This window comes from Lutra lutra, chromosome 14 (genome assembly GCF_902655055.1).
Source record: "Lutra lutra chromosome 14, mLutLut1.2, whole genome shotgun sequence".
NCBI classification, from domain to species: domain Eukaryota; kingdom Metazoa; phylum Chordata; class Mammalia; order Carnivora; family Mustelidae; genus Lutra; species Lutra lutra.
In genome coordinates this window covers 27200509-27210602 of record NC_062291.1, presented here as the reverse complement: position 1 = coordinate 27210602, position 10094 = coordinate 27200509, and the positions used below count along the sequence as shown (strand labels likewise).

General features: G+C 36.9%; 1 long non-coding RNA gene across 1 annotated transcript; it reads left to right on the top strand.

Moving 5' to 3' along the window:
- The first annotated feature begins 2241 nt into the window (after positions 1–2241).
- Positions 2242–9683, top strand: LOC125084331 (uncharacterized). Its single transcript, XR_007122603.1, has 3 exons — positions 2242–2277; positions 5863–5976; positions 9500–9683. It is a non-coding gene; the product is annotated as an uncharacterized LOC125084331 (long non-coding RNA).
- Positions 9684–10094: the final 411 nt, after the last annotated feature.

Genomic DNA, 10094 nt, shown 5'->3' with positions numbered 1-10094 from the left:
GTCTCAAATGTTCTGGCATTTGACAAAAACACTAATAAATTTAAGAAATGAACAAGCCCAGTTTTTCTTTCCTTTGTGCATTGAGCTAGAAAAATCAGGGCCAAAGGTAACTATCTTTTACTTCACATTCAGTGAGGCTGAGAGGGATAGTGGAACACCTCCAGGCAGGTATCATTGAAAACTAGACTTGGTTCAGCTCTGAAGGTTACTGGACCTTTCAGTTTGCTCATTTGTAAAATGGAGATAAGACTTACAGAGTTGTTCAGGAGATGAGAAAACAATATATATATATATAAAGGGACAAGTATAATAACTATATTATTGAGTCTAGAGCCAGGCTACCAGGATTTGAATTCTAGCCCCAATATTTTCTGGCTGAGTAGTGCCATGTACATTATTTAACCTACTTCTGCTTATTTTCATCATCTATAAACTTGATTGGTAATACTCTCTACCTCAAAGAGTTGTTGAGAGAATCAAATCAGTTAATACATGTAACCCACCTAACTCAGTGTCTCACCCGTGGAAAATACTATGCATAGGTTAGTCATAACAGGTAATCTGCAAATGGTACCTTTTATATGTATTGGTCCTATCAGCATGTAGAAAGAGTATAAGGCTTTGATAAATCTTCATTTGATTAGTCTCTGCCATTACTAGCCATATGACCCTGTCAACTTGTTTAATTTTTCTGAATATTAGGGTTTTTCTGTAAAATGCAAACAACAACAACAACAAAAACTATTATCTCACAGATTTTTCAAGAGGATTAAATTACTCATCATATGCAATCCCTGCTACATAGCAGTTTTTCAATAAAAGTTGGTGAGTGTTCTCCTTTCTCCATCCTTCCTCCTTCCCTCCCTTCTTTTTAGTTGTTTCACCCTCAAAAGTCTTAAAAACCAAGTAAAGATTCAACTTGTGGTAAACCTTGCAAAGATAGGATCACCGAGTATAGCAATGCTTTTTTTTTTTTAATATTTTATTTCGTTGACAGAGAGAGAGATCACAAGTAGGCAGAGAGGCAGGCAGAGAGAGAGAGGGAAGCAGGCTCCCCACTGAACAGAGAGCCGGATGCGGGGCTCGATCCCAGGACCCTGAGACCATGACCTGAGCTGAAGGCAGAGGCTTTAACCCACTGAGCCACCCAGGTGCCCCCATAACCTGCCCCCATAATTAATGTTACATTAATAAATTTTGCTACTTGCCTTACCAGGATGCTTACAAGTGGTGAATAAAGACCTGAGAGAACTAGGTAAATATTCCCCAAATTTGAGAATATTTTAGAGGTGGCAAGAATTGGTTTTTTTTTGTTTGTTTTTTGTTTTTTTTTTTTTACTTTAATTTTTTTTTATTTTTTTTTCAGCATAACAGTATTCATTATTTTTGCACCACACCCAGTGCTCCATGCAATCCGTGCCCTCTACAATACCCACCACCTGGTGCCCCCAACCTCCCACCCCCCACCCCAAGAATTGTTTTCTTGATCAAAGAGTAGATTTTCTTCTAATCCTCCAATTTAATTTAAGTCTTGTGAAACAGAGGAGTCTTGAGTCCAATGATCTCTTACTAATGCTAAATCCCTAAGGCCCTCTGAATTTACTAATAGCTTCATGTACTATCCTCAACACAAGCATTATGGAGAAATTGTCATTATAAATTGTATCAATGCTGTGATTAAAAGCAAGCTTTATGTCCTTTGAGAGACTTAAAATACTACAACCTGGAGACATATAAAGATGTTCTAACCAGTCAGCACTAATAACACCTTACATGTATATTAAATTTTATAGCTCAAGAAGGAATTTTACATGTATTATCACACATCATCTCTGTGAAGTCAGGGGCACAAGTATTATCATCCCAATTTTATAGATTAAGAAAATAAGACACAGACATGATATGGCCTAAATTTCACAGCTTGCAAATAAAGACACAACTAGGATACAGTCTTCATTTTAGTCTAAAACATGTTATTTCTTCTATAAATGTTATTTTCTAACAATGTAGGAAAACACACACACACATCTCTTCAAATATAAAATAACTGAGTGGTGATGTTTTTTAAAGATTTATTTAGGTATTTTAGAGAGAGCGCAGAAGCAGGAAGGACAGAGGGAGAGGGACAGCAAATCTCAAGCAGACTCTGCTCTGAGCACAGAGCCCCCACGGGGGGCTTTATCTCAGCACCTACGACACCACAACCTGAGCTGACACTGAGAGTCGGATGCTGACTGCACCAGCCAGGTATACCTAGTGGTGATTTTAAAAACTAAGGTCAGTTACCATTGCTAGTGATGAATCCTGGAGTAGGTTCATTAGTCAAATTTTTCCTTTTAGTGAAAAGAGAATTCCTGCTCTATCCTCACCTGTCAAATTCTCCCTGACATTCAGGCTACTTGCCTTAGCAGTACCCTTGAAATTCTGAAACTCTCAACATGGCAACCTTCTTCGAACCTAACCTTTTCCCCTGGGAAACATCTTTATGTGTCATGATAAGACCAAATTGCCCAACCCCTCTCCCATTCACTCTGAAATAAATGTGTGACAGAAACAACCAAATCCTTTCAATCCCTCAGTAGTTTTCTTTTCCTTCATTATTTTTTTAATTAATTTTATTTTTTATAAACATATATTTTTATCCCCAGGGGTACAGGTCTGTGAATCACCAGGTTTACACACTTCACAGCACTCACCATAGCACATACACTCCCCAGTGTCCATAACCCCACCCCCCTCTCCCAACCCCCTCCCCCCATCAACCCTCAGTTTGTTTTGTGAGATTAAGAGTCACTTATGGTTTGTCTCCCTCCCAATCCCATCTTGTTTCATTTACTCTTCTCCTACCCCCTTAACCCCCCATGTTGCATCTCCTATCCCTCATATCAGGGAGATCATATGATAGTTGTCTTTCTCCGATTGACTTATTTCGCTAAGCATGATACCCTCTAGTTCCATCCACGTCATCGCAAATGGCGAGATTTCATTTCTTTTGATGGCTGCATAGTATTCCATTGTGTATATATACCACATCTTCTTTATCCATTCGTCTGTTGATGGACATCTAGGTTCTTTCCATAGTTTGGCTATTGTAGACATTGCTGCTATAAACATTCAGGTGCACGTGCCCCTTCGGATCACTACGTTTGTATCTTTAGGGTAAATACCCAGCAGTGCAATTGCTGGGTCATAGGGTAGTTCTATTTTCAACATTTTGAGGAACCTCCATGCTGTTTTCCAGAGTGGTTGCACCAGCTTGCATTCCCACCAACAGGGTAGGAGGGTTCCCCTTTCTCCGCACCCTCGCCAGCATCTGTCATTTCCTGACTTGTTAATTCTAGCCATTCTGACTGGTGTGAGGTGATATCTCATTGTGGTTTTGATTTGTATTTCCCTAATGCCGAGTGATATGGAGCACTTTTTCATGTGTCTGTTGGCCATCTGGATGTCTCCTTTGCAGAAATGTCTGTTCATGTCCTCTGCCCATTTCTTGATTGGATTATTTGTTCTTTGGGTGTTGAGTTTGCTAAGTTCTTTATAGATTTTGGACACTAGCCCTTTATCTGATATGTCCTTTGCAAATATCTTCTCCCATTCTGTCAGTTGTCTTTTGGTTTTGTTCACTGTTTCCTTTGCTGTGCAAAAGCTTTTGATCTTGATAAAATCCCAATAGTTCATTTTTGCCCTTGCTTCCCTTGCCTTTGGTGATGTTCCTAGGAAGATGTTGCTGTGGCTGAGGTCGAAGAGGTTGCTGCCTGTGTTCTCCTCAAGGATTTTGATGGATTCCTTTCTCACATTGAGATCCTTCATCCATTTTGAGTCTATTTTCGTGTGTGGTGTAAGGAAATTATCCAATTTCATTTTTCTGCATGTGGCTGTCCAATGATACTATATGTGGGAAACCCAAAAGACTCCACTCCAAAACTGCTAGAACTTGTACAGGAATTCAGTAAAGTGTCAGGATATAAAATCAATGCACAAAAATCAGTTGCATTTCTCTACACCAACAACAAGACAGAAGAAAGAGAAATTAAGGAATCCATCCCATTTACAATTGCACCCAAAACTATAAGATACCTAGGAATAAACCTAACCAAAGAGACTAAGAATCTATACACAGAAAACTATAAAGGACTCATGAAAGAAATTGAGGAAGACACAAAGAAATGGAAAAATGTTCCATGCTCCTGGATTGGAAGAATAAATATTGTGAAAATGTCTATGCTACCTAAAGCAATCTACACATTTAATGCAATTCCTATCAAAGTACCATCCATTTTTTTCAAAGAAATGGAACAAAAAATCCTAAAATTTATATGGAACCAGAAAAGACCTCGAATAGCCAAAGGAATATTGAAAAAGAAAGCCAAAGTTGGTGGCATCACAATTCCGGACTTCAAGCTCTATTACAAAGCTGTCATCATCAAGACAGCATGGTACTGGCACAAAAACAGACACATAGATCAATGGAACAGAATAGAGAGCCCAGAAATAGACCCTCAACTCTATGGTCAACTCATCTTTGACAAAGCAGGAAAGAATGTCCAATGGAAAAAAGACAGCCTCTTCAATAAATGGTGTTGGGAAAATTGGACAGCCACATCCTTCATTATTTTTAAAGTACACTATGAAGTACCTTTGAAATCTATAATCTTTATGAAGAGATATAAAAATCTACCAATAATCATTAGTCTTTGAAGGAGAGTTGGGGACTGTTTCATATTCCCTAGGTTAGCTGATGGCTAATGATGAGAAATGGGGGTAAACAGAGTTAGCAAATAAGGAAAAAAAGAAAACAATTTGTATTGGGCATCATTAACTTTCTTTGAGAGAAATAGTAAAAATGTCTAAAGATTTTAAAGATATTTATTTTTATTTTATTTTATTTATTTTTTTTTTTTATTAGAGAGAGCTTAAGGGAGGGTTAGAAGGAAAGGGAGAGAAAGAATCCCAAGCAGTCTCCAGGCCCAATGTGAGCCTGAGGTGGGTGGGGATCGATTTCATGATCCTGAGGTCAGGACTTCAGTTGAAATCAAGAATGAGATGTTTAAACAACTGAGCCACCCAGATGCCCCAAAAATGTCAAAAGATTTTAAAATAAAGTACTGTCAGTCCTAAGAATGTCTGTAATGTATGAATGTGTGAGGTTTTTTTTTTTTTAAGATTTTATTTATTTATTTATTTGACAGAGATCACAAGCAGGCAGAGAGGCAGGCAGAGAGAGAGGGGGAAGCAGGCTCCCTGCAGAGCAGAGAGCCCGATGCGGGCTCCATCCCAGGACCCTGGGATCATGACCTGAGCCGAAGGCAGAGGCTTTAACCCACTGAGCCACCCAAGCGCCCCAGAATGTGTGAGTTTTAAATCAATAAAGAGAGCCATCACTCTAAAATTGAAAAGTTAAATTTGCATTTAAATGTAAGAAGAAAAGTCCTCCTCTCTGGTATATGAGCACTTTTATAATCAGTTAAATTACTATTTATTCATTGACTTTTTTCTATCACTCACATTTCTATCTCTATCACATTGACTTTTTTCTCACTCTTCACCCCACTATTCTTTACCCTTTATAAACAGGATGGGATAGCAGCAAAGGTTTCACTGATGAGAGTAACCCAGAGAGGAAAAAAAAACTTGCTTATTTTTATAGCAACCTGGCTGTCTCATTAGGTTCTCATCTTTGGAATTACTATCTGTGCTAGAGAGATAGCTGGGGAAAAAGTGATAAGAGGCCACTGAAAGGAAAGACAATCATTCCAAAGGGCAAATTAAATCACCCAGCTGTCGGTGTTTTAGATGTTGAGAACGTCATTTTAATAAATAATCCAAGCCTCACTCCAGTTTCAAAGATGTGCCTTTGTGCAGTTGCCTTGCCCCATGGCAATGTGGAGGGAGGAATCTGGCAGTAGATCAATGGGACCAGACCTAGAACCCACTGCACATGACAAACAGATGAGGAACCTCTAGGATCCATGAAAGGTAGGGAATTCAAAGGGCAAGGAGTAATTTAGTAGTAATTTAGAATCATAGTACTTATTTTTATATCTGATTATATTTTATTATAAAATTAAATACAATGAAAATCTAAAACAATCTCAGAAAGATCAGAAATTAATTTCACATTTTTAATAAAGACTAGAAGAAATGGATAAAATAGCATGCTCAAGACAATTTTAGAAGAAAAATCCTGATAATGTAGAAATTGTCAGCTAGAGGATTTGACAGATCATTTTTTTTTAATCTCTTTACTTTTCACCCTTTAATTTATAGATTCCAAGTCTTAGCCCTTAGAAAACAGTCCTGAGTTGCTACTTAGCAATTGAGTTAGATGTCAAATGAAAGTGTCTGAATCTTAAGACACTTTTTTTCTTCTACCAAATAGTATCCATTAAATAAAATTTTGTGAGTTTATATAACAGTCATCAAAACAAACAAAATCTTAAATTTTTCAAGGAGTTGAAAATATTTTGTCTATGGTTTACCTAGAATCAGAAGGTTAAGCACTTGAAAATTCCCTTTGACATTGAAAACATAGGCTTATTACATTCCCATTTTTTTCCTAACAAATAAAAATTGTTTTTTGGTCAATTAGAGGTTGGTAAACAACTCACTTTTTTATATCTAATTGTGATAAAAAGTGAGTTTTTTTTTTAACTATAACTAGGAAATTCAAAGTCAAAATGGCAAACTCTAATAGTGTTTTATCATCCTTTTAGAAAATAGATATAGAAAATTTATTTCCTCTGAAACCTCATACACCTCTGCATGCATAAGATTTGCCAACTGGGCCATTCAGGGACTATTAGGCTCAGATTCTCATACAAATATAGGAAATATAACTCTGGCTCTTGATCAAAAACATATTCTCAATGTGCTCATGCAATAGCAAAAACTGAAAAGAAACAATCTTCCCAAGCACGAGGATTGTTATTACCTTATTTTCAATTCCACATGTCAAATGGAATCCTGGAGGGATCAGACATAATACTGGAAAGTACATTACAAGGGGAAAAAAGCTCTCTATTAGTCTGATGATAAAACTAGGTGAACAAATGCCTCTTTTCCTCCTCTAATTTTCTAGTATGGCTTCCTGCCTGCAGGTAAAGGTGTAAATTACAAGTAAAAGAAATTGAGTATCTATGTATCTCTCTATTAGTTTATAGCTACCTAGCCAGTTTAAAATGAAATGCTCAAGTATGTTTTATCTTATTACCTCAAGTGGAAAGGGAAAAAAAAAATGATAGGTGTAGAATTTTAAGCTACCAGGGTAGTACCATCACAATCTCAAAACATTTTCATCCATACGAAATCTATGGATTCTTCCATAGGGAAACCTATGGTAAATCATCTGAGTATGTCATCATATCAAAATGATTATTTAAAAGAAAAGGAAAAAAATGTTCAGGTAATTGGGTGAATTTTTCACTTTTCATTTGATAATTTAGTAAAATGTAGATAGAGCTGAAATCCATTGTTAAAAAAGAAATGGTTTATTAATGAGTCATGAATTAAAGTCTGGAATATTTTAAGTACAAAAAAATTTAAATGCAGTATTCATTACCAAGCTACAGGCTAAGTTAGGAATTTCTAAAATTGCTTAATTTAGGTACTTGTATAAGGCCATTCCTCATTCTCTGTTTTATGAGATCAGAAATTTTTAGAAATGGATCTGGTCTAGATGGATGTGTTCAATTAGAGCAAATGATTTTAACCAATAGTAAGAGTAAGTCATTTTAGTTCTTGAAATTATTAGTACTTACTGATTGCAAGTTTGGGAAAAGTATGATTTTGATAAATGGGATTTTTCATGAGGTGATTTTATGTTTGTTTGGTCATTTTAAAATTGAAGATTAAAAGTTATCAGATAAAGAGGATCATGTATATATAATACAAATATGTGTCTGTATATAGATACACATCACACACTCAAATTCATCTACACACATACATATATTACAGCAAATAGCTTGAGACACTGTTCAACAGGTCAAGCATTCTTTCTCATTTCAGTTAATCATAGTCAGTTTTCCAATAGTCTCCCTGAGGATTTTATGACCAGGACCAATTAGGCAGTATTGCTCTATTGGATTGTTAAGGCCTGCCAACAGTTTGGTGAATTACACAGTTGTCACATCAATACATGAGTGATAGTCAGCAGAAAGACAATAACAGTAACAAAAGCATCCCAGAGAAAAGGAAGAAGCTAACTGTTCTAAAATAGTCATGGAATCATTATAGGGAAAAATAAGCATACTCTAATTTCTGGATATTTTGCATGTGGAAACAACTCAAGAACACAACAGAAACTTAGTAAATGATTGACCTTCCTTCACTCCTCCCAATGGATCACTAGGATCACTTTAAGACCTTATAAATCCTAAGAACTCTTTCTTTAAGAGATTATACCCAACAAAAGGGTATAAAAGATTATACCCAACAAAATATCAAACATACAAATATTACCTACACCCTATATCCTAAATACAGGTAAAGAGATAGGGATCAAGCTATAGACATATACAGAGATATGTTTACATCTCTGTGTAGACATGAAAAAACAACTTGAAAGTCTTTGTATAATTTTCTTAGTTCGCGTTTTGCTATACAAACTAGTGCAAGTCCTCTGAGTAGTCCGTTGCAAATGCCAAGACAGGACTAAATGTGCAAGGAATTTAGTAGGAAAAATACCTATGTGAAAGAAAATGGGAGGTTGGAAAGAGGGGCACCTAGACAAGCTGAGAGTCATCAGACCACAGTTACAGTCTAAGTATGAAGGAGGGAGGAAGAGAATGTTATGTACAAACCTCCTATACTATTGTGCAGTTTAAGAAAGTTTTGGCAAGGCTGTTTGGAAGTTTCTGACACAAAGTTAGCCATCAGAGGAGGCCCATGTCTCCCACAAACAGATCTGCTTTAGTGTCTGTCTTGCTTAGTCATTGGTTGGGAGCAGTGGCTTCAGTAAAAATAGAGATGGCTTTTTTCTGAGCAAGGAAGCTAAGAACCTTGGTCAGTTACACTCCCTGTAGCAGAAAATCTACATGATGGGTTCTCACAGTCACTACACTGTGATTCACAAGCATAATCTAGTCTCCAGAATTCTTGCACTGCTTTAAACATGAGATGTTTTCAAAGGCAAAGAAATATTAATACTTAATGTGACAGTAATTAGGTTGAAATAATGCTTGATTTGTGGATGTTCAGTAAATACTTGTTAATTTTGATTTTATTATTTTGATCTTGTCATTTTCTTAAGTAGATGCTGATTAATTCCAAAATGACCCCAATTCTTTACCCTGCCTTGTATCTATCGCCTCTGCAATGTGATTTTGCAATGCCTCCCATCAAGAAGAGTAGTCTATTTTCTCTCCTTAAACATAGTTTTTTAAATTGCTTTGGCTAATAGAATGGGACAGAAAGGATGGTGCACCTGCTCCCAGTCTAAACCTCAAGAGACATTTGTGAGCCTCCATGTTCTCTTTTCCTCCTTTGTGTTTGCCATTAGAACATATCTGAGCTAGCATCTTAGAAGATGAGACATGTCCAGGAGAGCTATGGCACAGATGTCCCAGCTGAAGCCCTATACATAGGAGACAGTCTAGCCAAGATCAGTAAATCCACCTAGCAGACCGACAACTGACCACAGACACATGAGAGAGCCCTTCCAAGCCCAGCTCAGATCTGCAGAACCATCCAGCTGACCATTTGGCTTGCGATCAATAATAAATAATTGTGGGGCACCTGGGTGTCTCAGTTGGTTGAGCAACTGCTTCGGCTCAGGTCATGGTCCTGGAGTCCTGGGATCGAGTCCCGCATCGGACTCCCTGCTTGGCAGGGAGTCTGAGTTTCCCGCTGATCTCTCTCCTCTCATGCTCGCTCGCTCTCTCTCTCTCTCTCTCAAATAAATAAATAAAATCATGTAAAAAAAATTAAAAAAATAAAAATAATAAATAATTGTTATTTTAAACTTCTAAGTGGTGAGGTGATTTGTTATTCAGCAGTAGCTAGTTAATATGTTGGTTACCAAACATTATAAAGCTCATGTCTAAAACCTTGACTGTAGTACGTAGTATATTTACTGCTACACAACCACACAACCA